The sequence below is a fragment of the Oncorhynchus clarkii genome, chromosome 22 (genome assembly GCF_045791955.1).
Source record: "Oncorhynchus clarkii lewisi isolate Uvic-CL-2024 chromosome 22, UVic_Ocla_1.0, whole genome shotgun sequence".
In the NCBI taxonomy this organism is placed as follows: Eukaryota; Metazoa; Chordata; class Actinopteri; order Salmoniformes; family Salmonidae; genus Oncorhynchus; species Oncorhynchus clarkii.
Genome location: NC_092168.1, coordinates 47,286,871 through 47,292,870, shown reverse-complemented (window position 1 = coordinate 47,292,870; position 6,000 = coordinate 47,286,871).

Sequence of the window (6,000 nt, the reverse complement as noted above, 5' to 3'; positions counted from 1 at the left end):
GAGATTATGAGGAAATGATCAGAAGATAGATAGGAGTTACATAGTTCAGAATATACAAAAGATCAAGAACACAATCTAGCCATTTAAAAAAATAATAATAATTGAAACACGCAATAATGACATAGATAAATTGGGTGTTTAGAATTTTTTGCAAATGTATTAAAAATAAAAATCTGAATAATTTATTTAGATAAGTATTCATCCCCTTTGCTATGAGACTCAACATTGAGCTCAGGTGCATCCTGTTTCCATTGATAATCCTTGAGATGTTTCTACAACTTGATTGGAGTACACCTGTGGTAAATTTAATTGATTGGACATGATTTGGAAAGGCACACACCTGTCTATATAAAGGTCCCACAGCTGACAGTGCGAATTGTTAAGCGAATTGTCCATAGAGCTCCGAGAAAGGATTGTGTCGAGACACAGATCTGGGGAAGGGAACCAAAACATGTCTGTAGCATTGAAGGTCCCCAAGAACATAGTGGCCTCCATCATTCCTAAATGAAAGAAGTTTGCAACCTCCAAGGCTCTTCCTATAGCTGACCCTCCCAGCCAAACTGAGCAATCTGGGGAAAATGGCCTTGGTCAGGGAGGTGACCAAGAAACTGATGGTCACTCTGACAGAGTTCTAGAGTTCACCTTTTGAGATGGGAAAACCCTCCAGAAGGTCAACCATCTCCGCAGCACTCCAACAATCAGGCCTTTATGGTAGAGTGGCCAGACGGAAGCCACACCTCAGTAAAGGCACATGACAGCCAGCTTGGAGTTTGCCAAAAGTCACCTAAAGACTCACAGACCATGACAAACAATATTATCTGGTCTGATGAAACCAAGAATGAACTGTTTGGTCTGAATGCCAAGCATCACGTCTGGAGGAAACCTGGCTCCATCCCTACGGTGAAGCATGGTGGTGGCAGAATAATTCTGTGGGGATGTTTTTCAGCAGCAGGGACTGGGAGACTAGTCAGGATCATGAAAACATGCTCCAGAGTGCTCAGGACCTCAGACTGGGGCGAAGGTTCACCTTCCAACAGGACAACGACCCTAAGCACACAACCAAGACAATGCAGGATTGGCTTTGGGACCAGTCTCTAAATGTCCTTGAACATGGACTTGAACCTGAAAATAGCTGTGCAGCATCGCTCCCCAAATATAGGTGTGCCAAGCTTGTATTTTAATTTATTATGGATCCCCATTAGCTGCTGCCAAAGTAGCAGCTATCTACTTCTGGGGTCCAGAAAAATTAAGGCAGTTTATACAATTTTAAAACATTACAATACATTCACAGATTACACCATGCATTGTGTGCCCTCTGTGCGCGTGTGTGTGTTTCTCCTCCTCTGTTAACAAGTCCCAACTGCATTCATCCTGCCACCACAACTCTTAACCATGGCACCCTCCAGACAACACTATTGTTCTTGTTTAGATGCACCAAGAGACCCATAACCAGGGTGGCTGGCTTTGCTTTCCATCCACTAGTGTCATTGGTCCGTGTGTGTCTGCTTATCAAGGGTGGCTGGCTTGTCTTCCATCCATTATTGTCATTGGTCCGTGTGTCTCCACTTGACCAGGGTGGCTGGCTTTGCTCTCCATTCATTAATTGTCCGTGTGTCTCTGTGTCTAATACTAAACAGATTGGTCCCTTTCGGGATGTAATGTGGGTGAAAGACCTTGTAGCCCTAGGATCCACGCAATGGGAGCGTCCCAAACGGGACCCTATTCCCTTTATCGTGCACTACACTCTTAGAAAAAAAGGGGTGCTATCTAAATGTATTCACAGGAGAACCTTTTGAAAAACCCTTTTATGGATCCAGTTAATACACATCAATAAACTTCATTATACACATCAATATACACATAATTAAACATCAATATACACATAATTAAACATCAATATACACATAATTAAGCATCAATATACACATAATTAAACATCAATATACACATAATTAAACATCAATATACACATAATTAAACATCAATATACACATAATTAAACATCAATATACACATAATTAAACATCAATATACACATAATTAAACATCAATATACACATAATTAAACATCAATATACACATAATTATACACATCAATACACATCAATATACACATCATTATACATATCAATATACACATAATTAAACATCAATATACACATAATTAAACATCAATATACACATAATTAAACATCAATATACACATAATTGTACACATCAATACACATCAATATACACATCATTATACACATCAATATACACATCATTAAACATCAATATGCACATCAATATACACATCAATATACACATCATTATACACATTATTATACACATCAATACACAGCAATATACACATAATTAAACATCAATATACACATGATTATACACATCAATACACATCAATATACACATCATTAAACATCAATATACACATCAATATACACATCAATATACACATCATTATACACATTATTATACACATCAATACACAGCAATATACACATAATTATAGACATGAATACACATCAATATACACATAATTATACACATTAATACACATCATTATACACATCAAAATACAGATAATTAAACATCAATATACACATCAATACACATCAATATACACATTATTATACACATCAATACACATCAATATACACATCAATACACATCCAAATAGACAGCGTTATACACAGCAATACATGTCAATGTACACATCATTATACACATCATTATACACAACATTATATACAGAATTATATACATAATTATACACATGAATACACTTCAATTCACAGCAATATGTTCATCTCAATACACACCAATACATGTCAATATACATCAATACACACCAAAAATAAATTAATTATAGAAAACAAAAACAGATCTGTAAAGAGGTCCTCAATCTGCCTTTTGAATTGCCCAAGATGCACCAAATCATGACATTTTATAGAGCGTTGAAGACCACAAGAAAAGCACAAAACATCTTGATGGATCCTCCAGAGAGAAAGCCATCCCTGAGACCAGGTCTGTGTAACCTTTCTTTTGCCTTGTTCAGTGGCAGATTTTTAGCTTGTCAGCTCAGGGATTCGATCCAGCAACTTTTCGGTTACTGGCCCTAACACTCTAACCACTAGACTACCTGCGCCCCCTAATCCGGTACATCTGTACATTAACAATAAAGTAAGGCACGACAGACCTGCAGGAGGGCACCCTAACGCCACCCTATTCGGGATGCAACTTTGCTTCTGTTCAATATATGTTGCATTACCTTAGAAGGAAGAATAGAACGATGTATCTCTAGATGATTTCTACTCTCTGCAGTCTGCGCTGATGAAAACCAAAACTTGTTTTATTTACCCAGGCAAGTCAGTTAAGAACAAATTCTTATTTTCAATGACGGCCTAGGAACAGTGGGTTAACTGCCTGTTCAGGAGCAGAACGACAGATTTGTACCTTGTCAGCTCAGGGGTTTGAACTTGCAACCTTCCGGTTACTAGTCCAACACACTAACCACTAGGATACCCTGCCGCCCCGGAGAAGCACAATACTTTCTATTTGTCACCGATCAAACCCTGCTTTTCATTCATATGTCAGTCCTCCAAATACACGAGGTAACTCATGTAAAATGCACGGTCAAGGTCTCTTAAAACCTTTCTAGGGCAGGCGTTCCACTAGAGGAACCCCTCGACAACAGTTCCGCTGAAAAAGCAGCGCAAGAAATCCTTTTTTATTTTTTTTTTAAATATGTAACCTTCACACATTAACAAGTCCAATACAGCAAATGAAAGATAAACATCTTCTTTATCTACCCATCGTGTCCGATTTCAATAATGCTTTACAGCCGAAAGCACAACATAGGATTATGTTAGGTCATAGCCAAGTCAAAAAAACACAGCCCAGTAATCCATCTTCATGAGGCGCAGGCACTTCGTCCCGACAAAAACTTGAAATGTTCCGTTACAGTCCTTTAGAAACATGTCAAACGATGTATGGAATCAATCGTTAGGCTGTTTTTAACATAAAACATCAATCATGTTCCAACCGGAGAATTCCTTTGTCTTAAGAAAAGCACTGGAACGAGAGGTAACTCTGTCGGGAGCGCGCGACACGAGACTGAGACACTCTGCCAGACCACTGACTCAAAGAGGTCTCATGAGCCCCTCCTTTATAGTAGAATCCTCATTCAAGTTTCTAAAGACGGTTGACATCTAGTGGAAGCCGTAGGAAGTGCAACTTTATCCATATCTCACTGTGTATTCAGTCGGCCAAGCTTTGAAAACTACAGACCTCAGATGTCCCACTTCCTGGTTGGATTTTTCTCAGGTTTTCGCCTGCCATATGAGTTTTGTTATCCTCACAGACATCATTCAAACCGTTTTAGAAACTTCAGAGTGTTTTCCATCCAATACTAATAATGATATGCATATATTAGCATCTGGGACGGAGTAGGAGGCAGTTCACTCTGGGCACGCTATTCATCCAAAAGTGAAAATGCTGCCCCCTATCTCAAAAGAGTTTTAACTAAAACAGTGTTACACATTATACAAATAGAAACTAAATCCTACCAGATGATTTAATTTTTCAACAACTGATGAGGTACAATAAAAATGAAAGATAAAACAAATATTATAATTTAAAATGACAAAACATTTTGCCCTACTAGAGGATTTATCTTTTAATTAAGAGGTGTAATGGAACAGAAACATATTGACCCCAGTCGAAACACTTACAGGTTTCCATAGATGCACTGTTTGTTTTTTCCCCTTATTGACTCAGGGATCATTTGGTACAGCTAATTGCTTTTATGTAAGCTGTCCCGATTGCAGGACATTCTGCAGCACATCCCCGGGGGGGGTGGGGGGGGTGCCAGGCTCTTTCCACAATTAATTAAACTCCATTAAATGCTCACATGGGTGTGCTGATGGCAGAGTGTGAGTGTGGTCTGGGGAAAGAGAAGAACACAAGCACACACACACACACACACACACACACACACACACACACACACACACACACACACACACACACACACACACACACACACACACACACACACACACACACACACACACTGTCATTTCCAGTCATTTCCACCCCCCAATAGATTCACACATGGGTCACTCTGCCACTCAGGCTCATGGGAATCTGTCCAGCCACTGGTGTCTCATTTGGTTACGTTGAATCCTGGCAATGCGAGAGGATATATGACCGGTATGATAACTAACTTTATGACATGTCTAAACACAATTGAATATTCCTCCGTGTGCCGTATATCACTTAACATGATCATTAGCAGCATTACGCTAACAACCTGATTTTGCACAAAATATGTATGCTGTGAGGTCATTTGCGATGACAGATGATTATAAAATAACTAAACGTGCTTCATTCCTTTTAATAATGGAAGAGAAATGTCAATTATAGACCTTGGAACCATGCTGTGTGTTAAAATGTAGACTCAGTCTCTCTCTGAGTACAGTGTCTTCTGTCGTGGAAATGTCCTGTATTACCAAATGATGAGAGAGCAAATCACACACCAGTCAGAGTTATGCTTAACTTCTTGCGACAGTGTCTTCAGAATGTATTCCTCCCCCTTGATTTATTCTACATTTCATTGTGTTACAGTCTGAATTCAACATTTTTTATTATTGTTTAATCTCACCCATCTACGCACAATACCCCTTCAATTACAAAGTGAAAACATATTTTTAGAAATGTTTGCACATTTATTAAAATGTTTATTCTGAAATATTCTCAACCCCTGAGTCAATATCTTTGGCAGCGATTACAGCTAAGAGTCTTTCTGGGTAAGTCTCCAAGAGCTTTCCACACCTGGATCGGGCAACATTTGCCCATTATGATTTCCAAAATTCTTCAAGCTCTGTCAAATTGGTTGATGTTCATTGCTAGACAACCATTTTCAGGTCTTGCTATAGATTTTCAAAAAGATTTAAGTCAAAACTGTAACTTTGCCACTCAGGAACATTCTCAGTCTTC